Genomic DNA, 25,890 nt, shown 5'->3' on the forward strand with positions numbered 1-25,890 from the left:
ATTGGCTAAACTGTCGGAAACACAAACTTAGCGATCACTCGTCACTGCCACCAACGGCCAACGCCACACCTCCCCGCGAGCCCGCACTCCGCGCACGGAACACAGTTCAACAGTCGCGGCCGACTCGCGCGACTGGGAATCGCAGGCGATTTCGGCGCGCGGCGATCGACGGAAAGTCTTTATATACGAATAAACCGTGGTGCACGTATACGCACCGGGGGTATGCGCGCAGGTGTGTGCGCGTCGGGGGCGGAATGGAAAGGGCTGTCCCACGCAATGGGGGTAAACCACCCCCTACGCGTGCGCACGCGCAACCGCCGTGCGCCCACGTTGTCGCCCCAAGGCTGTGGGGGTGGCGCGGCAAATGGGAATGACGATCGCCTGCTGCCACACTACTGAAGGGAAGCGCTCGTTACGGATGATAATTTTCACAGTTATACATGCAGTTAGACGGCCCTATGCGACAAAAACATCAATTTTTGGTGATGACTGAGGACCGAAATTAATACGCGTCCTGAAAGTTGGTAGGACAACACCTTAGCGAACAACGGTAAGTGTTCTTACCGGTGGACGTCGCCGGCTTGTACGCGAGCAGGAGATGCCTGATCCATTCCTTCTGCGTCTTCTCCCAAATGTCCTCCATGGTCGGTGTAGCAGTAGCGCATTCGGACTAGACCGGGACCGCGATGGTGAGAAACGTCCAACAGCGTCGACAACAATGTTGACAACTCGACCGCCGGGCACGAGAGCAGGCCAGCTCTGACCGCGTCCAGAAGGAGAACGCACACCACTGGAGCCCCTGTCCAGAGAGAGCCGCGGGGGGGACACTACAGTGCTTGTCAGAGTAGTTCGAAGAACTGAGGAGAAAAGTCTCGCGTCCCGTCGAGTCGACTAGTCCTAGTCGCAGCCGGGAGGGGGGAGGGGCCCTTCCCGCGGGTCCGTGTGGGATAGACCCGCGCTGCTGGTACGTGCCGGGAAAAAACATATATATATGAAAAGTTTACAGCGCCAGAGGGTGTGTTGTGTGCGTCGTGGAGGGGGGTGGGGGTGTGGTGGGAGGCGCGTCCAGGGGTGGAGTGCCACAGGGTAGGGTGAGGGGGGGGGGGGAAAGGGGGGCGGGGGGTTGGCGGTGCCTGGCGGTGGTGGGGAGGATCCTGGCTGGGTGAGTGGGGGGTTGAGGGGGGGGGGGGGAAGCGCGCGCAGATACATCACTTTTTGGCGGCGGGGCCATTGAGCGCGCGCTACGTCACGGGCTGAGCTCCACGTGCCGGGCCGGGAAGTGGGAGAGCGCTCCTTGGGGCAGGTCAGGCGCAGCAGAGCCACACCGCACGCGTGCGCCAGCCTAGCTGCGCTCTCACTGCGACGCGGCGCTGCCCACTGCGGCCGGCCGGCGACTGCCCTGTTGCAGCGAGCAGGGTCCACTCCTTACCTCTGCCTCCTCTGGCACAGTGGCTGCAACGTTCACACCTGTTACTATGCCAGTGAACGAGTCCTTGAGGAAGTACAACTATCTGGCACCTATCACTTTTCTATTATAAGATTCTACGACACGTTTTGGAGTTACTTCTTCATTATCAGTTACTTTCTTTGTGACAGTTTGGTCTGACCACCTGCGCAACCGTCCCGCAATGCCCGTATGCTGCTGTTCGAACTCAACTATACATTCTACTGGTAATTTTTTTTTCTTAATATTGTATCTAGTTATGAAACGGGAATATTTCAACGTAACGGAAACAATAAGAAAGCAGTGCCAATCTTAGTTATGTTCATTTTATGCTATTTCATAACTGATTACTTACTACAGGGACACTTGTGGTGCGATAATGTGGATTCCATGGTTTGGCCGTTAGGAGCCACCTTCTGAGCTTTTCGGCTTGGTTACAGTGTAACACGTCCATTGCGACACCACGCATCTCTCCTTCAGCTCTGAAATCACAACACTGTGGCAGGTATTGATGGTGACGGCGCTGACGTGTTTAACAGAAACCAACCCGAATAGACATGAAGATGACCCATAATTGCCAGACCCAGTGAGTAACTGTAATACAGTGCAGTTACAAGTTTAGTAAATAACTTCCCACTGCTTGTTATGTATCTCGATACACCTTATTTCTGCCCTTTATGTTATGTCCAATTGTATAACCTCATTTTAAACTTTCGCTGATCGTCAGATGACGCGCTTTCGTGTAGCTTTCACTATTTTTGAGCTACGAACATTCGGATGAAAGTGACTGTTAATCAATATCTGACGTTTCTCGACACCAGAATATAAGATCTTAAAGTACGAATGTGCCCGATTGATAATTTACATTTTTGCCGTCTAATTTCGAAGTGTAATAATGGAGTAGCACGGCAGGTAACCTAAATAGTTGTGGTGCTGCTACAAGTATCAAACGTGCGAAGGATTCAGGCCTTAAGGAATGCGGAGGTGAACCGGTAGTCTGGAGTTCACACTGTGATTATCGTAATATCAGAGGGTACTCAATGAAGATATCGATGTTGTAAAATAACTTCTTTTTATGATTTAGCAGACCTTTCAACGCTATTCCCGTAAATTTCGTTTCAGAGAATGTGCAAGAAAGTGTAACAGCACTCTCTACCTGGCGTGGGATGTGGTCAATCAGAACGCATGCACAGGACAAAGTTTGTGCTTATTGGCCAGTGAGGGTTCTCCTTGTTGTGTAGTAGAAATTGGCTCGAGAGTGATATGAGAGGTGTAAACAGGTATAAAGGTGAGACAAGAACTTACAAAAGCCATTTCACTTAGATCTGAGATTAAAATTGGTAGTACGGAAATTCATGGGGTTGTAGCCACCAGCTATTTTACGCTTCCTTTAAACGTTTTATATAGAGGCTATTTTTGGAGACTTTACTCGCAAATGCGAGGGGAAAACTATTAAAAGAAACGCCAAATTGTCGATATAAATAATTTCACCAACTTTACATTCATCGTAATCGTAAACAGACTGTTCATTGCCAGCTAGACGTTTACTTTCTTTCTTTTTTCCTCTGCATAGTCTTTCGGACGAGGATGAGAGTCTTAACAATGTGCGAAGCAATTCGGACATGATTTCATGGATGCGATCCAGTATACAGAGCCACATAACCGAGTGGTAAATCCCACGAATTTGCTCGCTGCAGCACGAAGACTTACAGGAATATCTGTGTTTTCCGCGATAGAAAAGAGAGGTAAGTTTTTGATCTGAATATTTTTGTCTTTCCTACACAAACAACACGTGTTGCAGAAGAGAAACATAAATACACACATACACATTCGCACGACTGTATACTGACAGCAGCTGTGTGATCCGTGCGACCATACTGCTGCTGCAGCCACAGGCAGAGGGCACCGCACGTAGTATACCCCCCAGGCGCCATGGACGTACGTTTCAACGGCTACCTCAGCACAAGCACTAAACTACGGCTCTTTATCCGATAAAAATCTCTAAGGTGTAGCTACCAGTCAAAAGCAAGAAATTTAAAATGTTTTTGGGTTCATCTTGGACTTGCTTTGTATGGTAATATGAAAATCGCTAGTGTGCGATCACAGTTCGCCTGTATACGGAGAGAAAGGACACTCTCCAGGATCCAATGCTGGTTTGTAACGAGTGTGCCTGCGAAACTAACTAACCCTCGGAATATGCACTAGTGCGCTTGCTGCATGTCGTTAAACAGAGCTGCTGCGAAAACGTCCACTTTCTTTCCAGCGCAGCTGGCCAAGCACGGTTGGCGAAAGTTTCACAAGTTGAATGAAAAACGTGCAGTAGCGCCGGAAGTTGAGCACCGAGTCTTCAGATTACCTTAACAAGTCCTGTAATAGGAACAGATAAACAAAGGACATTACATCGTGTCCAGACTTAGAGAAAACATAGATACAAGAACACAAAGAAAAGCCGTGAGATTTGCTTCGCCTGATAATATTTCGCACAGTTTAAAGAGTATTGAACTAAACAGATTTTTCACTACCTTCACAGTATGTTACACTTGAGTGTAGCAATTTTAGTAGCAATGATACTGATATATGATTTACATTTGACGTTATTAATACCGCTACCACCACCAAAACACTACTACTAGTAGGAATAGTAGTAGTAGTAGTAGTAGTAGTAGAAGAAGAAGAAGAAGAGGAAGAAGAATAGCACAAAAATGGTAGATGCATGAACGGTTAATACAAGAGTCGGTGATACGTACTCTGATTGAAGTTCAATACTTTCCTCGTTTGTGTAACCTACTTACAAAACTCTCATTCCCATAATGTATGTCCAAGTGATTAATAAAATTCTGAATTAAAATCATCGTTTCTTTCACTTGCGCTAAAGTTATGTATTTCGCTGCTTCGACTGATTAATATCGTAAATAATGAAGTATTGAGGGAAATTCCTTTCACAATGGAACAGAGAAATAACTGTAAGGAAACTTGCTGATAGATCAGAACCTTCAGGCCCCCACCAGGTCCCTTATCTTTACCGAGCTGACCAGGCATGTGTCACGGCCGCTTCGATGCCTCAGTAGATCAGAATCTCTACCCTCTTTAGCAAACTCTTGCAGCAGGGTCTTGAAATGAGGACGCCTGCGTTCGAGGTCCCCATGCCCACAGCTCGATTACGTCACGAAGCTGGTTAGACGAAATCAGCAGGTTGAAGAGTTGAATACATGAAGCCAGCGATTCCGATACCTTGAACATTCTTCAATGGCTTTCGGAAACAATCAAGAAAATTGTTGGTGGAGATATTTAAAGAAATGACAAGAAAAAAATTCTCGTTCTACGAGCAGAAGAGAAAATGCTAGGGTAGACAAAGACTAGAGTGCATGACAGATGTTAGTTACGTAGACATAAAAAGATTATCACAAGACTGGAAGAGATGGAGGTCAGCATCGAACGAGTGGAAAGATTGGTAAAGTAAAAAAAGAAAGTAACATTACCACTTTTTCCCTTATTTTTCAAAACGTCTACAGACATTGGCCACGTCATACCTAATTCTATTTTAAATGTGAAACTAACGTATTTTGTTTGTTGTACGCTGTCACAGTGACAGAATCCGCTGAAGTGTCGCATTTTTCTCTTTTTTTTACATACGGAGTTCACATCTGAGACGATTGTATCTGTAACCATCCTCATCTGAAGAGTCCATTATTAAGGGGGACGTCAGATGTAGGCTTCTCAACACAGACTAGTTCAATATGATGCAATGTGATTACTGTTTTTTTTTAATATGATTTAAGCAACAGAGGAAGCTTTAAAATACCCATGGGGGCGAAATTAGTAAATAGCTAAGTCGTGAAATAAAGCGCTTATTCTGAATATTACTTCCCTCAATTATTTGTTAGATATATCCCAGTCTCAATCTTCCACTACAGTTTTCAAGTTATTTCTTGACGTCTTCATACATGTCATATCATCCCAGTCCTTGTCAGTGTTTCCCAAGTTCCTCCCCTCGCCGATTCTGCGGAGAACCTCCTCATTTCTTATTTTATTAACCACCTAATTTCCAATTACTTTCTGTAGCAATATCTCTCAGATGCTTCGATTCTCCTTTTTTTTTGCGACCTATCTGTGTAAAGTTTTGTCCTGGTCCAAAAAAATGTCCAAATGTGTGTGAAATCTTATGGGACTTAACTGCTAAGGTCATCAGTCCCTAAGCTTACACACTACTTAACCTAAATTATCCTAAGGACAAACACACACACCCATGCCCGAGGGAGGACTCGAACCTCAGCTGGGACCAGCCGCACAGTCTATGACTGCAGCGCCCCAGACCGCTCGGCTATTCCCGCGCGGCTTTTGTCCTGGTCTCCCTGCCCCCCCCCCCGCCCCTTCCGCTGCTAAAACAAAAAATATCAGTTCATATATTATTTCACTGATTTACTCATTGCCAAACCAGTCGCTTAATTTATGCAGGTTTATCGATATGGAAAAATCTTATTGCTGTATTTCTGTTATCTATGGCTAACGACAGAAATTGGTATTTTCTATCGATTGCTGGACAAAGAAGAATCGTAATGACGTTTCATGCTTAAATACGTCGGTTCGGCGGTGAATTCCTAAAGGATACTAGTCTAGTGAGACCGTCAGAATACGACATGGCTTACAGTTACAAAGCAACGGTTCTCTCATCCATCTTTACCAGTGTTCTAGATTTTGCAGAAAGTGGTGTCGCTCTCCATTATAAATACGGTCGGTTGCCGCCCTACGATCGCTACCCGTGCAGCACACTAAACCACAGGGACTAAGTATGCGCAGCACACGCAGTATCTAGGGCCGCCAGTCCCTCAGACGGCCTCCGCTGATGGCATGGAACGAATCTGAAGGTCACGGAGCGGGCTATCTGCCGATTCTTTCTGTACGCAAGGCTGGAGCGGCTTCGCGATAAGGATTGCGTGGGTGGACCGGCGCGCCAATAACGGCGCCGGGAGTTCTGATGCCGAGAAGTCGTGAGGCAAGCGGCCCACTTCTCAGAGACGACTTATCGTTGGCGACCCGACTTTTTAAAAGGTCGTGCAATGTTGTGTGGTTGATATTTCTATATTGCCCAACAGAGATCCCACGGTGAAAAAAATGGTACATGTGTCTCTAATACACTGGAATGATCTGAAATACAATGTAATCACAATATCTAAATTTCGCACATTTTGACCCTTAGTGTGATAGGAGTCGGTTACTTACTTTCATACTGTGTTGCCCCATCAGTACCATGTATTTGCATAAAGAACGACGAGATACTAAAATCACAAGGACCAAAAAAAATAGGAAGCTTTGAAGTTTAGACCAGTTCATATCAATAACGTGGTGCTGACTGAGTAGAAGATTCTGTACGTGTTGAATACTTATGATATTCTTAAATTATTAAAATGTATAAGAAGTGATGGAGACACTGTTACAGCTGTTAAATTATTGCACAAGCCACCGTTGTAGTCTTACAGGCTAAGTGAAATATTCTATAATAACAATAATGTTTTGTATTTATTTGTTTCTCCATGACATAAACTGCCCAACGAACTGTGTTCCAATACTTGCCATGCAGTGGGCAGATAGTTTCAATTAATTTTTTTTTCAAAATCATGAATAGTGATACGGCCTTAAAATATTACCTTGGTCGAAGGAATACATTTTGACAGATATTAGAAACTAATTAAAATGTGCATGCGTAAGCAGACTGTGCATTTCAATATTCATGCTATCAGTGTTCTGCAGAATGGTAAGGTTTCCTCATTTCTCATAACCTCTCAACAGCTTCCCTAATTGAAAGCAATCAAGTTATGAGAAGAAATATATAGAAATATAATAGAAATAGAAGCACAGACTGTTAGTCACAGCATGACTGGGAGTACCGACGACCCCGCTTGGGTTTCGGATAGGCATTAAACTGAAGTACCTTGTTCGAGTTTCACAATACATGGTACAGTCTGCCTGCAAACGGAAGCACGAGCAGGCGAGTCCTCACTCCGCCTATCCAGCTACGTAACAAGGAGCAGTTGCTGGCGGTTGCACTAAGTTTAACCGCTCCTTGCGCAGCGCGTCTTTTAAACCAGTGGCGACACAGCACGCAGACGGGTCTGGGGAGAGTTTACCCTCCACTAAATGCGTTACAGCCATGTGGAAGAAAGAATAACTAGGAGAAGAAACGAGCACGAACAGAATACAAGTAAAGCAGCGCACGCTACACTACCCAGGAAGTAATTCTTAGTCATCCGTTACGGTTTACCTGGTTGTGCCACTTCCTCTACCACAAGCACTGATCGCTCTTTTGTTTACAAGGCGATGTTTCTCCCTCATGTATCGTCTAATAATTTCAACACCACTGAGTCTACTGTGTCGTTGACGTATTATAAAACAGCATTGTACATAATATCACTCTCCCTCTATCAGTTTCCAAACGGATGTGGTTCTTCGCCCCTTCGCATTTCTCCCACAACATCTGTACAAAAAAGGTACAATAGGACAAATATAACAGGTAAGGCTATGAGTGTCCAAATAAGAGCAACACGCTTCGCGACTGGAACTGAATGGACGATGGATGGATCCCGAACAAGGCAAAGCTCGCGCTTGAATAAATAATTTGACTTCCACGGCCAGAGCCAATCTCATTAAAACACTTGTGGGTTTTCTGCCTAGTCATCTTACACGACACTTAAAATGCTAAAATAACAGCTGTTTCAGTAGTGTTGCAGCAGCTTTCTGTTAAGGCACAACTGCCTCTCTTGAGCCATAGAGTCTGTAGCCTAAGGTAGGTGCAAAAGTGCTGAAACGTTTGTTAATTTAGTGTTTTAAGTATATTGTAAGATGACACGGCAGTACAAGCACAAGGTTCGAGACACAGCCTTCCGGAAGAAAAATCTGTGAGTGTACTCGAACAACACACGCAGGCGAACAGTGAGTTTGTTCCTTCACACACCAATGATAAGTGGAGTATGAGCTAAGGGACGAAGACCAGCGGCGTCCGGCCTAGGCAGGGCAGGGCAGCAACGCGCACGTGGAACGCGGGACAGCATACAACAGTGGGGCACAGGCGGTGTGGCGGTGACCGACACCCACCTCTCGGCGGCGTGGCGGAGTTTCGGCAGGTGCAGCTGAGCACAGGTGTGGCTGAAGCGGCGGCCGAGCAGCGTGCTGCTGTCACGGCGACTGGCGCACGCAGAACGCAGCACGCAGCACGCACTGCCACGCAGCGCGCAGCACAGCAGCGCCGGACCAGCGCCCGCGCACGTGCGCCCGGGACTAGCCAACCCCTCTGCACCCCGCAGCAACCCCCTAACGGCCAGTAGTGCCCGTCATTGTTCCCGAATAACACCGAGCTGTTGTACCTAACCAAAATCCCACTACAGGCGCATTTATTTAAACTGCGTCGGTCATAAAGTCTGCAAGATAGCGTGATCGTTATCAGATAACAGAGGTAGTCAAAATATTCGACTATATAATATGGTGCAATATGTTTGAAATTCTTAGAAAAGTAGGTCTAAACTAGCCTGTAGTGAAAGACACTTAAAGTACAATAGGTACTGACATTGGAAGAAAGGGTAAGAATGGCAGACCTAGAGAGACGCATTTGGATTCCGAATGACGAAAGGTAGAGATGTAGTTTCTCTTACTGTTCAACATCGATATCGAAGAAGCAATCAGAGATTAATATGCAGGGTGTCACAAAAAGGCACCAACAAACTTGTACTGAAACAAGTAAAAAAATCTAGGAAACATGGGCTCTAAAATGCGTACGAGCACTTGTTCATCTCTGATACTATGAAACGGATCTTTTCTACTGCAAGCTTCTTGGGAGGAGGAAATATTTACCAAAACAAGGAAAAAATGTATAGTAAACATGGGGTTTAAAATAGGGGTCTAAAACACATTTTTTAAGAGTTATGAGCACTTTTTCATCTTCGCTAGCATGAGACACATCTCTTAAACTAAAGAAGTACTCATAGCTCTTAAGATATGCATTTTAGAGCCCATGTTTACCACATATTTTTTCTTGTTTTTGTCCGTACTACCTCCTTCCAAAATACGAGAAGCAAAGACCTTGCAGTCGAAGAGTCATGTTTCATTGTATCAAAGCTGAGCAAGGGCTCATACCTCTTAAGGTATACACTGTAGAGCCCTTGTTTACTGGCCGGCCGGAGTGGCCGTGCTGTTCTAGGCGCTACAGTCTGGAGCCGAGCGACCGCTACGGTCGCAGGTTCGAATCCTGCCTCGGGCATGGATGTGTGTGATGTCCTTAGGTTAGTTAGGTTTAATTAGTTCTAAGTTCTAGGCGACTGATGACCTCCGAAGTTAAGTCGCATAGTGCTCAGAGCCATTTGAACCATTGTTTACCAGACTTTTTTTCTTGTTTTCGTGTAAAGAACCTGTCCCTTAAGTTTTTCGGTGTTCTTTGGGACACCTTGTATGTACAGGGTGAGACAGTTCAGACAGGCTACTCCAGGTATATCCAAAACGAATGAATGTGTCGGGATATGGTTTTAGCCAAGCTACACCAGGTAATATGGCAAATTTTCTGGCCCTGGCAAGTAATTTTAATCGTTTATAGTCGCAGGATTACGCCATCGACTTCGTTTTTCGTAATAAAAGGACAGATTTTTTTTCGTGCCATTTGAAGATGCTCTAAGAGAACTTCATCGACGCAACATGTATGGGACTTGATCAAATAGTACCAAGGTAACAGCGCCGCGAACCACTGTCCCGTCGTCAGGAGAAGAGGTTCCACAAACGTCTGCCCTATTATATCAAATGTAAGCAATCACGTAACTTAGGTAAGATTCGTGTGCTTATGATCACGGCTGTCATACCAAGTGCTCAAAATGTTGACCTTGAGCATTGCTACGCGCTATAAAGTAATTCTAGAGAAACAATACTGCACGTTGAACTTCATCTGTAGATAACAATAGTACGGGCCCATGTTATAAAGCCACTCGTCGGTGTTTCCTTATAGATCTCGTTCGCCACAGATAAAAGTATAGAAGTATTAAATTTGGTAAGTGAAATTCAACGTGCAGTATTGTTTCTCCAGAATCAGTTTATAGGGTGTAGCAATGCTCAAGGGCAACATTTAGAGCACTTAGCATGACAGCTATCATAATAAACACAAAACCGTACCATAATATAAATGATAAAAATTATTACGTACGCCAGGAAAGTCGCCATGTTGTCCGCTGTAACTTGGTGAAAACCTCATATCGATATATTTCTTCATTCTGGATATATTTGGGGTAACCTGCCTTAAATGCCTCACCCTGTACATATACATATAAGCGCGCGATTAAAATTAAGGATGAAAATTATCAATGGTAACTGTCGCTGACAAAATTTCTGTTCTCAGTAACAGTGAGAAAGAATTACAGGGTCTGATGAAAGGAACGAACAGTCTGTGAGCACAGACAAACCGAAGAAAGACTGAAGTAACGAGGAGTAGAAGAAATGAAAAAGCAATTAACGTCTGAATTGGCGACCATGTGAAGACGTTTGAAGAAATTCTGCTGCCTTCGAAGCAACATAATTTATCACGGACGAAGCAAGGAGGATGCAAGAGTAAGACAACAAGGGAAAGAGGGCATTTTTCGCTAAGAGGAGTATCAAATATACGTCTTAACTTGAGGACTAAGTATCTCAGAATGGGCTTCTGCAGCAAAGCTTGTATGAAATTGTTATCACGGACGCTGGAGAAATCGGAAAAGAAGAGAATCGAAGCGTTTGAGGTGTGGTGCTACACAAGGATGCTGAAAATTACATAGACTGACGAGGTAAGACATGAGGTTCTTCCAAGATACGGCTAGGAAAGAAATACGGGTAAAACTTTAACCGGAAGGGTTACAAAGATAGAACATGTGTCAAGACATCACGGAATGATTTCCTTGGTATTTGAGGGAGCTAAAGAGGGCGTTAACTGTTGGGAGACAGAGGCTGGAACACATTCAACTATTAATCAAACACGTTCGGTGTAGGCGCTATTCAGACATTAAGAGGTTATCACAGGAAGGAAGTCGTGGCGGGCCGCATCAAATTATCGGTAGATTACTGACCAAAAACAGAAAATCAAAGAAAAAACGCTCCGAGTCGATATGTCACGTCCGCAATCATCACCTCAGTTGAGAATGTAAGTTTGGAAAAAAGACGTTCTGTTCGCGAAGATTTAGTGATTGATTAGGTTCACTTTTTTTTAATAAATTTTACGACGCTATCACACGAGAATTTCACAACGCCGTAACCTGTTTCGACCAGCCAGTAGTCATCTTGTGAGGAAAAGCATACACCATCTGAGAAAACTAGTCGAATGACTTCTAATGGACATCAATATTGTGTGTTCTCACCCTTCGCCTTTATAACGGCTGGAACTCTGCTGAAGAAACTTTCAATGTGTCTGGATGTCTGTGGGTGAGCGGCAGACCACTCTCTCTCAAGAGCCGAAACGGGAGAGGGTAGTACTGTTGGGTGCTGAGATCTGGAGTGATGTCGACGTTCTAACTCATCCCGAAAGTATTTCCTTGGGTTTAGATTGGGACTCTGGGTGTCATGAATGTTATTGTTCACAAACTATTGGCTCACAGATGCTGCTATGTGGCAAACTGATAAAATCATCGTCTCCGCAATGTTCCCTGCTTTACGCAATACACAATACCGTAAAATTTTTTCGTATCCTTCCCCATTTAGCGCAAGCGTGAGACAATATCCAAATCTCAACGCACCACCATACCATAACACCACCACCTCCGTGGTTTACTGATAGCATTGCGCTTGATGGCAGCAATGTTCTGCAGATATTCGCCGAATTCAAAGCCCTCAATCGTACTGGCACGGAGTGTAGCTTGATTCATTACTCCAAATAACTATGAGGCTCGTTCCGAAAGTAATCCTCCTATTTTTTGTGGTTACTTTGGATGTCCGCGCCAGATGTCGCTGATGTAGTGCTAATGCTTGAACCGTCCTCATTCATTTGCAGGTGGTTCCGTCGTTCTGCGGTGGTTGGTGCCAGCAGAAGCATGTTCCAAAATGTGTGATTAAATTCCTCACTGCGCTGATTGAAATCCATCGACGCTTGTTGAAGGTGTATGGAGACGATACAATAAAAGTGAGCAACGTGGGGCGATGGGTACGGCATTTTTAAGGTGTTGAAGAGGTGTGCATGAAAAACCGCGGCCCGGTCGACCCTGCACATCTGTCATCCCTCGCAATGAAGAGCGTCTTGATAAACTCACCCGTGCTGATCGGCGGCTAACGACCAGAGAATTGTAAGCAAAGCAGAATGTCGGCTGTTTTGCCCTGGAAACAATGTTGGAACATCCTGGTTATCGCAAAGTCTGTGCGAGATGGCTCTTGCGGATGTTTACAGAAGAGCAAAAAACTCACCAAATGCAAATTTATTGGGATCTGCTGCACCAATATGACGCCGAAGGCGTCAATTTTCTGAATAGCATCGTCACTGGAGATGAGATGTGGAGTCACCACTACGAGCCTGAATCCAAAAGGCTATCCATGGAATGGCGACACGCGGATTCTCGGTCAAAGAAAAAATTCAAGTCACAGACGTCTGCAGGCAAAGTGACGTGCACAGCCTTCTGGGATAGCCAGGGTTTGGTTCTTTTAGATGTCCTGGAGTCTGCAGAAACTTTCAATTCAACACGCTATAAGAGGACACTGACTAAGCTGAACACCCGAATTTCCAGGGTAAGGCCAGAGAAGAAGACCAAATTTCACCTGCAACTTGATAACGCCAGGCCCCGGATGAGCTTTGCGACTACACAACTCATTGCAAAATAAGGCTGGACTGTCTTACCAAATCCAGCGTACAGTCCCAATTTAGCGCCTTCGGACTTCCATCTCTTTGTGTCTCTGAAAGATGGACTACGTGGCAAACATTTTCAAGACTCTGAAGCTGTTGTCGAAGTTGTAAGGAAGTGGTTCCCCTCACCTGATCCCGATTTTTACAAGCGCACATGCAGGTACTGGTTCATCGTTGGCAAAAGCGCGTAACGAATGGTGGTGACTATGTGGAAAAACAATCTGTAGCTGAAATATTGCTCTAGCCTATTTAGATTTGCTGTTGTGATTAATGTATTTTCTGTAGTTTCCACGAATAAAAATACGAGGCATTACTTTAGGAACAATCCCCGTAGTATCTAGTCATCGATTGTCCGTGCGGAGTCGCTCTTTACGGAACCTCGAGCGTCGGTTAGCATTGACTACAAAAAAATGTAGTTTATGAGGAACTGCTCACCCATTGTGTCCCATTCCTTTTAACACCAAACGCATAGCCATTGTGCTGTCTGGACTGCTGGTAGTACTTCACATCTCGCGAGTGATTCCTTTCGTTGTTTTCAGTCGATTTTTACAGCCATTCTCCGCAATGCTTCGCGGTTTCTGCCCGTCAGTACATTATGTCTGCTTTGTGGTCATCCGTTCGCGTTCCTATATCCCTCAGTCACACCATCAGCAGTCCACCTGAGCACTTTTACAAGGTGACATTCAACGACTATTCCACGTTCGATATCACTGAGCCCCTGATCGGCCCATTCTGGTATTACTGTTTCTCTACAGGCGACAAAATACTCTCCACCTCCTTTTATACTGGCGGTCCGCCTCTTACGACATCCCGTAGTCAATTACCCGTTGTTTAGGGGTGTCCGGATATTTTTGATCGGATAATGTCTATTGTAATGCTTGCAGCTCATGCCTTTATTCTAAGGATGAAGCTGGCTAGTCAAATCCGAGGTAGCAATGTGAAATTCTCATATGGTAATGTCGTAAAAAATTATGAAAAAAATAAAAGATTATAAGAGAATGGAAGGGACTATGGTCGCGATCGACAAATTGTTAAAGCAGTCGTTTAAGAAAAACTAAATTGAAGCGACCACACGGAGATCTCAAGTGGCATCTCGTGACTACGGGGAATAAACAATAACCATTTCGCAGCTTCTACAGAGATTAAAATGTCGCCAAGACCAGTATTAAACTAGACTACTCTTTTCTTGGGGTAATTATTCAGATTCGTTACACATGATATCTTTTTTCCTAGAATGCGTGTGGGAGGAAGGAAAATGGAGGCCTACAGCCTTCCACCTTCTCATCATGGAGATAGAAAGGCGCGCACGTATTTTCTTGGAGGAGCATAAGACTATGAATCTGACGTGACTTTCTGGAAGGTACCATCCAATCCACCCCTGAACCTACACAACGAACCCTTCACATAGGACCTCAAACTTTTTCGTTTAATCCTTACCATGACAAAGTTTGGTGTCACAGAAACAGGTCTCATGTGCCGATAGGGATGGAGCGCCAGGTCATCGGCTTAAAGTTCAGGCACTTTACCGACTAATCCACCGACCCACGGTATAGAATCAGAAGATACACAGCAACTGTCCAACTAAGCTTCACCTTTCTAGATGTTTAGATGTCGGGTGCCTTTCCTAACAGTCTCTGGTGTTTGGGCAGCTATCTCTAATTTCGTTCTTGCAGTGTGTAGCTGAAGTCAGTCCAAACACATACTGCTCATCAAGTTTTTCATGCTACGCCCTGTGTCAACGGAAAGCCTCGGCTTGTTTCCCATCACAAAAAAAAAGAAATATTTTTAAGGCGGAATTTTACGTGTCCATTCGATGGAGCGGTTCCAAATCAGTCTAGTGTGATATTCGGTTGTATGTGTTAACAGGGACAGTAAATCCTTTGTTCGCCACATCTTCGTTGCCCTATTTACCCCGTGTCTCGCGTCCGGCATGGTCCACACTCTGTATGCCGCCGCCAGCAGCGTTACTCACAACAGTTGCTGGTGGAGTGCTGGTTATTCTTCGTGCTTTACTATCAATATTAACACTCATCGTAAACCGAATATTTGAGCCCGCTCTATCGAATGGAGCCGTAAAATTCCGCTTCATTTATTTATTTATTTATTTAACTAGCCGACGCTGTCTGTTGGCGATGTGTCGCATAAATCATGGGGTGTGAAATTAGCGGTGCTCCAGTTGTTCAGGCTTCGTGTCATGTCGTGTCGTGTTTGGGCAGGTATTTCCAGTTTCGTTCTTGCAGTGTGCAGCTGAAGTCAGGAAGACAGGATGAAGCCAGATCTCGTACAACATGGGCTGGGAGCAGCAGATCTTCGCCAATACAAATCGAGAGTGATGCTAGCTGTCAAAATTGGTTACTTATAATCCGTCTTGATTGCCAAAATGTTTATTCAAATGACCGGTTTCGGTTCCTGTAGAACCATCTTCAGAACTGCAATTTCGGTTACAGGAGTAACCCTTCCACACACAGTAACCTTCACATGCTGCGTCACATGTGAAGGTTGCTGTGTGTGGACGGGTTACTCCTGTGACCGAAATTGAAGATCTGAAGATGGTTCTAGAGGAACCGAAACTGGTCATGTGATTAAACATTTTTGCAATCAAGACGGACTATAAATAACATTTTATAACCAGTGATTGCGGAAATCCCATCAGATATTATGTCTGTTTTTGCAATGTCAAAATTGGGCCAACTGTAATCTTCCGTAGATGAATGGAAGATTAGGATTTGATCTCTCATATACTTCGAGATCGCGAAGTATTCGCTCGATTTGTGGGAGGATGAGGATGAAGCTCGACTCTGTCCTCTTCATGTTATTTTCTCTCAGCCTTTCCCTTCTCCCAAAAAGAACAAAAATGACTTTTCTTTCAACTTTTCTTCAGGATACATTCTAGTAATGTGGACGCCTCCATGTCTAGAGACTCGGCTCTATGTCATCTTCTAGTTCTTATTAAAATTTACTTCTTTTTACGTCTGTCTCGAGACATGTCCTTTCACTTATACTGAAAGAGCTTCTCCCTTGATTGTTACTGATTTCCTTCGGTTAAGAAGGTTTAGCGGACTGGATGGACGAAAAATCTCCTCTACTGAGGTGACATTTCCGTGGCAACTTTCTCTACCTTGCAGAAGCTCTGCGTCAGTACAAACCATTTGTCCGTTTCCTGATTCGAGCAGTGGAACTGCGATTCCGAAAAAGCTGTCCACCTGTGCAGGTCATTCTCTTTCGGCGACACAACGTTTGCACGAGGGATACCTGCGACGGTATTCGGGGTCACTGATCTTCCGGAACGGCATTCCTGTCCGTGGTCTGCGCAGCATGCACCGCTGGACGGTGGCCCACTTAGCGTCACGGGAAGATGACGGCCCCGTTTTGCGTATAACCTACCGTTAACGCAGAGACTCAATTATACAAATAGGAGAGAGCACGCCTACCGTAACGTACCGCTGTCGCGTTAACGAATCCCAAACGACAGTCTTCAGCGCTGCTTCGTGGTCGTGCAAGTAACAGGTATTCCTCCTCTGGGAAGGTCAGTTACACGCTGCGACACACTGACCAGTTGGAGTACTTGCAGCGCGGAAGCAGCGGCCGAGCTGGGAGTGGAACTGCTGGTTTTACACCGCAGTGCAGCAATCACAGGTCACGATCCAGGATGGAACGTATAGGGAGCAAGCGGAGTGTTTACTTGTGAAATAAAAGTATTAGTAGAAATTATATAGTGTATAATACACAGCATATCCCACGAGGAATGGTCAATCATCAGTGAAATGACAGGAACGATCATTCGAAGAAAAAAATCTAGAACATGTGGGCTCCAAAGAGAATACCTTAAGATTTATGAGCTCCTGCCTGATTATCTTGGCTACTGCGAAACATCTCTTCTGCTCAAGAAGTGCTCATAGCTCTCAAAGGTACGCATTTTAGAGCCTATGTTTACTTGACAATTTTTTCTTGTTTTTATCCATACTATCTCCTCCAAAAATATAAGAATATATATATATATATATATATATATATATATATATATATATATATATATATATATATGCGGCATAAGGAGGGGAGAGTGGTGGACCCACCGTCCCGGCCTGGCCGACTTTCACCCGTTGGGGAGATCCCTGGTATTTATTTTATAGCAGGCTCAGTGAACTTGGAGCCACCATGGAGGGACTTGAAAGAGGTGATCGTTAGGCTATGCCCCTGACCCTGATCTCAGTCCCGCATTTTATCCCACTTCAGAGTGACGATGTAGAAATTCTAATTCGATGACTGAGGCTGCCGTGATTGTCGCCAAGTATATTGTAATATGTAACGACATGTAACGTAGTTGAAAAATGGGGAGTCGCACCTCGATTTGGACGGAATTTCGAGGCTAAGGGCCCGCATCTCCCAGTTCGCAATTACATGGAAAATAGGGGCAAAATTCGTTAATTCCATTAATTACTGTTTATTTGTAAAATTACCAACAGTTGTAGGAATACAGTACTATATAGCTAAGGCCTACAGTACCGTAACACGTATTGTAGCTTTCCGGTCACCACTTCAGTGTGAGCTTACGTGTGAGTGGGCCGCAGAACTTAAAAAGTTCAAATGTATGTGAAATCTTATGGGACTTAACTGCCAAGGTTATCAGTCCCTAAGCTTACACACTACTTAACCCAAATTATCCTAAGGACAAACACAAACACCCTTGCCCGAGGGAGGACTCGAACCTCTGCCAGGACCAGCCGCACAGTCCATGACTGCAGCGCCTTAGACCGCTCGGCTAATCCCGAGAACTTAAAGGCCGTGAACGCACTCCCCGTCATTAATGTCGGTTGTCGGTCTACATTTGCTTTTTATCCATCAATTAGCTCCTCCGTTCTCACAACAAGGCTGGAAACTTGTTATTTCGAGGCAAAATACTTTCCTGTCGTCTTCCATCTATTACTTCCATGAACGTGAAAGTCAACTGGGGTGAATGATTGGGTACTTGGCAAACTATGGAGTTTCCCCCAGCAGTGTTGATTTTAATTTTAGAATCTGTTTATTGTATCTTCAACATTCTCACGCACCACCTCATCTCAGAACCCTCCAAACCTTTGATTACCGCGTTACTCAGCGACAGTATGTCCCAACCATACCTTTGTATGCTGCATAATACGTACACCATTAAATTGTAGAAGTCATTTGTATTTTTTCCCGGAAAAGTGATTTTGTTGCTTGGGCTGTTCTCTCTTTCACATCCGCTGCACGTCTTCTATCCGATGTGATACAAGTTCCGAGGTACCTGAATAAATTAATTATTCTTTCGCCTTGATGATTCAGTTTTGCATTCTGTTTGCCATCTCCTGCGCTATCCAAAATTTTACATTCATTGATTTTCATTTAGCAATTTTCTAAATGAATTTGAGTGAGGTAATTACTATTGTAATAGAACTACCATAGAAATGATAAGGAACTGCGAAGTGAAAGCAAAAACACGTGGTGGAGTAGTCGTTTCACTTAAGTTTTCATCCAAGGTACAATACGATGTAATTAGTGCACGTGTACTCGGTATGCGTAACATCAAGAAAAATGCGCGTGAATTAACGTATTCTGTCAGTTACTCATAGGCGATGACGTTCTGGAATGCCCTGGATAGCTAATCAAGGCTTTCGATCGTTGCGTCAGTCAGGTGGGGTTGCCTTTTGCCACACCCACTGCGTGTGTGATAGCTGTGCGAAAAAATTCCAACCGTATCGTGAGGACGATATGATTATCTCTCGCAGTTGACATAGGTAATGGCCATTAACGCGCAGCGAACCGCCCGAAATCTTCCTCCTTTTGACCTGGTCCGTAGCTCTAAAGCTCAGGAACTTGCAGTATGCCGCGTGCAGAGCGACTGACCCGCGAGTGTAGCCTAATTAAAATCGCAGGAGCGTTCGCACGTCGTTTTAAATGAGTCGCCGCAGGGAGCTGCGCCGGAGGCGCAGTACCGCGGCCTGCACACGGGCGGCCTTGAAGGCGAAACCGCTGTCGCCGCCTCCACGTGGAGACGGCGCGAGGTTTTTATAGCGATCACCGACCTCGCCAACAGAGCTCTCGGTGGGGACGCAGCGGTGCGCCGCGCATGCGCAGTACGCAGCGCGCTGCACGCAACCGCAGGCTGGCCGTGCGTGCGTATTCCCGGCGCAGGTCCGTTACAAAGTCTCCTCTTATTTTTCCACACACACGCACACACACACACACACATCACTGAACCAATTACCTCATTGCTCCTCTCATTTTCAATATTATTAATAAACTAAGACACACTTAGAAAAATACCACTCGTCCAGCCTTTCAATTTCATTTGCGCCTCCACCCCTCTCAACTTGCTTCTCACGCAGTACTCCACTGAAATGTCAATAGAACCACACAATACTCGTCAACGACACTAAGGACCTCTACTTTTAACATTATCTCCCGCCTAAAATCCTCTCGGAAAGACAGTTTGCAGCTGTAAAGGACAGGCACTGGTATTTAACATCCAATTTTTCAATTACAAAGTGCGAGAAGGGCGTGTCTCGTTGTAGACCGCGAAACTCCATTTTCGCAATGTGACAAAGGTTCGCCTACGTGCGTAGGCTTACCTGCGAAACAGGAATTGGCAAAGCTGCGGTCTCCGACGTCCCGGAAAGGGGCTCGCTTACTGCTCGAACGTCATTTCGAGAGTGTATTGGAGAGTAACGGGAGGATTTTAGTGGTCGCTCGAAAGAAAACCATCGAAGCTGCTGCAGAACTGATGAGACTTGACCCAGCTTTACGGACCCGTCCGCATGCAACGTCCTAGATCTCGAGCAGATGTTTAGAAATCAGGACGTAAGTGTTATGCCACTTGCATTGTATGTACGACAATGTCGATGTAAAGGAAGGAAGATTAGAGCTTAACGCAGGAGATCGTAAACGTTTCTTATGATGATATACATTTATTAATGTTTCAGGCCTGAAGAAATAAAGGTACTTAATAATGCTGCAACAGTGAAAATGTCAACATATCTGCTACCCTTCGTAGCGACGATCAACGACATGCAAGAATATAAAATATCAAAAGTTCATGCTGATTTTAGAAGTAGACTGTAATTGCATAAACTACCACAGTTGTCAAAGTATGTGAATATTTCTAGATACTCAATGATACACTTCTATCAACGTACATTACCACTAGTTTCGGAGCCATGGCACTGACATTTATTTCGACACCCTGGAGGTATTGGATAGCCATAGGATACAACTACAAATTTTGCCATTTTATTCTACCTGAGACATACAAATATCTCTTTTGGCCATTCTTCGAATGAGTAGAAACACATATTATTTTGAGGGTTCTGGAAATACAGATCTTCCGTTGCTACTAGTGTGTTATGTGTTCAGGTCATTTTGGGGTTAAAACTGCACATATATTCACTGATGAAAGTAAAGCATAATATATTACAAGCGCATGCTGTTGCTCGAAGAACAATCACAAATGAACGGTGTGTGTACATGATTGGTGGTTGTGATGGTTCAGGCGAGTGGGGGGGGGGGGGGGGGGGGCGGGGGGGAGCGCAAGAAATTTCAGTACGGATTTTCGCCATGCTTTATAAATGCTGAGAGATACGTCGCATCACACAGTGGACTTCCGAAAATTTTTGGAAGTATTATGTTATACAAGCACTCCAACCAATATGTAGCTCCCAGTAATTGCAAATCGCTTTTTGGTTTGTATTCTGTCTTAGCGTGTAAAATGGCAGGGCCCTTTCCCACCATAGTTCTGGTTGGAAAGGTCATAGAACAATTGCTTCTCGCTCGAATACAGTTGAGATTTTCATTTTATTACAGGCAGGGAACTGTACGTGCAAATCGAAAAACAGTCAGTGAAATAAAATGTATGAAACAAAATATTTTTCCCGGTTGAAATGTTTTTTCTAGTTGTGTGGGTATGAGTAGGCATATACACCTTTCTTTTTGTGTGCGACATTGTGGAAGATCAGTTATCAGCTAAGATTTTTTTTCTGCTTTCGCTCAATGGCTGAATGTCAAATATTCGGACATTGTGTAGCAATTCATTCATACCAGGGAAGGGTGCCGTGTTGAAGATGAAATTGTACTCACCTAGACAATTAAAACGTCGAAACAGTCGCCGGCTCTTGACAAGCGCACCGGCGGCGGTAACATGTCAAACCCGAAAGAGTTCGGGCCGCCGAAAAATGTCGGGCCGGGCGGCGCGTGCGACGAGACGACGGGCTAGAAGAGCAACGCACTACTCGCCACGAGAGGGTGTGTGACTGTCGCCGCGCCGTAGGTCGGCCGGTGGTGCGGAGCGCGGCTAGCGGTATTCCTAGTCGCGGCTAGCGCAGGCCGCGGTGACGTCAGCGTATTATCACGCCTGGTGTGTGTGAGGGGCCAGCTGAGCGCCGACTGGCGTGTTTACCTCCTACACGCGCCGAGCGCGCCCGACGGCGCCCGAGCGGCTCCGAGCGCGGCCGTCGCCTCCCTCCTGGCCTACTAGCGCGGCACGTGGAGGCACCCGACGACGGTTTCGCGCGCCCTTCCCGGCTTCCGCGCGTGGCGGCCCGCCGTGGTGCAGCGCCAGATCTCGCTGCGGAGAAACCGCGCACCGGCCACGCCGAACAGCCTACCGCAACGCGAATCTGCAGCACCGTCAAAATACACGCTCGCTGCGAACCGATCGCCGAAACTGGACGCTCTTCATAAACACGTGCGCAAGGCATAATATCCAATTCGCACTCACTCACACTCATAAAAGAAGTTTTTTCAAGACGGAAAAGGTCAGCCGAAAGCACATCGTTAATCAGTGACAGAAAAACTGAGAAATCGAAATAGTTTCAAGCGGAATTTTTTTTCTTGCGAAAAGATAACTTCGGCATCTGAAAAACTTTAAACTAGACGGAAAGTCTGTGAAAAGTCTATTCTGATCCCTAGAGTGTGCTCACTTGTACAGTAACCATTTCACACTTCAACAAAAGGTTCTGATTCATTAAAGATACTGTACAACTCGAATTTCATCGCTGTTATTCACTCATCCAGATAGGGTCATCCAACATAGAGTGGTGTGCAGAGCATGGAATTTGTATTGTGCCTTTACCACCACAGTTAAATCACTGACGTATCTTCAGAGACCGTGGTAAAGGAAGATTATATTTAACATGTCGTCAACGTCGTCGTCACTGCATATACGCACTGAATTGTGTGAGATAGTAAGTAATGTTCTCCACAGTTATTCTCAGAAATTGTTTCTAATCGGAGTATCAGTTGTTACCTTACGTATAGCAAATAGGAGTTCAAAATGGTTCAAATGGCTCTGAGCACTATGGGACTTACCTGCTGTGGTCATCAGTCCCCTAGAACTTAGAACCACTTAAACCTAACTAACCTAAGGACATCACACACATATATGCCCGAGGCAGGATTCGAAACTGCGACCGTAGCGGTCGCGCGGATTCAGACTGTAGCGCCTAGAACGGCTAGGCCACTCCGGCCGGCCAAATAGGAATCTTAAAATAAAGTAGCATACTACATTAATGGGAAAAACTAGAAAGAGTCTAGTAGAACAATGGATTTCAGCTCCAAGAAGAAAACCGAATGATCTATAAATATAATATGAGTAAATACCTCAGAGCAGCGGGGAAATTACACCAATGTATCAACATACGTGAATGTCTCTAGGTATTTAATGATGCATTGCTTTCGTAAACTTTTGTTACTTCTGATTTCCGATACATTCGTTGCGACACTCGGAAGGTGTCGGAAAATCATATCGTAAACTGGCATTTTTGCCATCAGAAGGTATACTGCCTCCCTCGGGCATGGGTGTGTGTGTTTGTCTTAGCATAATTTAGCCTAAATAGTGTGTAAGCTTAGGGACTGATGACCTTAGCAGTTAAGTCCCATAAGATTTCGCACACATTTGAACATTTTTACTACTGTGGGCAACTGTTGACTCTTATGCTGACGAGCAGATATACTCGACTTATCTAAAAAAAAAAAAAAAGATAGTGGGGAGAAAATACAATTTTCTAAAGAAATGTGGAAAATTTAAAGTTATTCTGCTACATAGGAACATAAATTATACGTCCAAAATTTTGTGTGGAATAATTTTTTTAATTTTCTTTATGTCTACATTAGGGACGCTACACGACTTGTCAGTCATAAATAGACGATGACATGAAATCTACAGCGTCTGATATGTGGTGCACTGCTCTCACTATTATTTCTTTTCAGGGAATTTACGTTCTTTGAAAATGTGAGTGACTCCCATCGCTTAAGGTAAATATCGGCATAGCTCCCTCGATTTTCTTCCTCAGTCCGAGTTTGTACACAAACCCGTCGTCGAAAGGACCCTAAATCCCTATCTTCATTTCTTTCTTCCCAATTCTGGTTTTTCAGACTAGCTAGAATTAGGAAACTGTTTTCGGTATCTTGTTTTTTCTGTTTCTGGTTTGTCTATATGCTATGTCCACTTCTTCTTTTTTTTGTTACTGTCCGGTGGTGGAAACCATTAGGAAACAGTTTTCGGTATCTTGTTTTTTCTGTTTCTGTTTTGTTTATATACTACGTCTAATTCTTTTGTTTCTTTGTTACTGTCTGATGGTGGAAACCTTAAGGTGATCACTAACTAATTTGGTTTGCATCTTACTCTAGTTCACCGGTAAAGTTTTATCTCGATTGTCTTTGTAGGAGGTATTAAATAGAATTGGGGGGAAGAGGAGATGGGGCACAACTTGACAAGAAGAAAGGACCGGTTGGTAGGACATGTTCTGAGGCATCAAGGGATCATAAATCTAGCATTGGAGGGCAGCGTGGAGGCTAAAAATCGTAGAGGGAGACCAAGAGATGAATACACTGAGAAGATTCAGAAGGATGTAGGTTGCAGTAAGTACTGGGAGATCAAGAAGCTTGCACAGGATAGAGTAGCATGGAGAGCTGCATCAAATCAGACTCAGGACTGAAGACCACAACAACAACAACGACTTTGTAGGTCTACGTCACAGAAGAGAACAAAGAGTCATGGTGACACATGCGTTGGTTACGAGAAGAAGATGACTATGAAAACAGCTTGCTGGAAAGACGGCAGGCTAGTGAAACTTGCTGAACACTCTTCGCAGGCGAACCGACTAATATTCACTCGAAGTTTGTAGAGAAGGAGAACTATGTGAGATACGCAGATGCAGAGACAGTGCTTAGAACTGGAAGAGCGGAGAACAACTTCGATGTGGTACACAGGATTACGGCTGGAAACAAGCTGCTTCGACTGACAAAATACCAAGCGTGACTTGTGTGGTTACACAACGTAAAGAAGACTTTCCATGCGACGACTTCGATAGTACTTCTTTATTCCGTGCTCTGCGCGTGTGTGTGTAGGATCCCCCGCTCGCTGGCGCGGCGTGACCCTGCACTATCTTGGGCGCATAGCCTTAAGACGGTCTTGCCCCGGTGTGGCAGCCAGACGACCTTTCGCCACAACATGTTGTACAATCTCTTGGCGACGGTTCGAGGACGAGGGCGACACGTGTGCGCCTTCTTAAGCATCTGGCTGCACCGATAAGACGTAATTACGTCCTCCGCCGAGTGTTTCAAAACCATCCCACACGCTCTGCAAGCCTCGCTCTTCGGAAGGAAAGACGTAGTGTCTTCCTTCGCGGGACGCGAACTGCCTAGAACGATCTCTACGTCCTACTCAAGTGACGGCGTCAATACGTAGCACACAGATGCTGTGTCTTCTGCCACGCTACGACGAATTTCGGAGAACAGCTGCCTTTTTTTTATTTGACGTCTTTCGGCTTGGAAGCACCCTCTCTTCCAGAGGCTCTAACGTTATACTGTTGACAGTGTTATGGGCGAAGGTGTATCTGTCAAAGCGCGGGATTGCAGACTCTGGTTTAAACCGACATAAAAAAGAAACAAATGCTTGTAAAGTTAGCTATTGTGAGGAGTCTGCTACTAGGAGTGTAGAAGAAACCGGCTTACCCGTGCCAGCAGCTCTGTGATTTGTTGAGTAAGTCTTGCTGCTTCGTGGCGAGACTACGTTGCACAAGTTAAGCTCGAGAGCGTCATGACTGCCAACCTCCATTTGCCATTCGCTTTCTCCGGCCTGTAAAGCACACTCTTCTCTAACTGCAAATAAGGCCACTTAGCGCACCTGCACAGGAAAGGAGCACTCGAAAGATCTGTAAAGCACTTTAAAAGTCTCTCTCTGTGACGCATTTGAAGATAAAAAGACTGGAATACGATTGAAATGCCGCAGTTGTTTCGACTGTGACTCACATTCGCGAGAAATTTCAAATTCATCTCGTCTTATCCTAGACTATGTTCAGCAGCCTCTCTGTGAATCATTTCACTACTGACAAATACTTAGAGATACAAATTATACTTACATGTACCATCAACAGCAAGTGAAGTTATAGAGGCACCATTCGTTTTATAAACAGTTTATTATGATACTACTAGAAATTTTGATGCTATTTCGTTATAAGGGTTTTCATCTCAGTCTATGAGTAGGTAATTTTGATTGTAAACGAAAAGGAAGACGCGTAATTTTATTCTCTTTCATTTGGTAAATAGATAATTCGTCTTTTGCACAACTAATACATAGTCAAGATTTGTTGGTTATTTGTCCTGAAAA

Source organism: Schistocerca serialis, chromosome 6, assembly GCF_023864345.2.
Source record: "Schistocerca serialis cubense isolate TAMUIC-IGC-003099 chromosome 6, iqSchSeri2.2, whole genome shotgun sequence".
In the NCBI taxonomy this organism is placed as follows: domain Eukaryota; kingdom Metazoa; phylum Arthropoda; class Insecta; order Orthoptera; family Acrididae; genus Schistocerca; species Schistocerca serialis.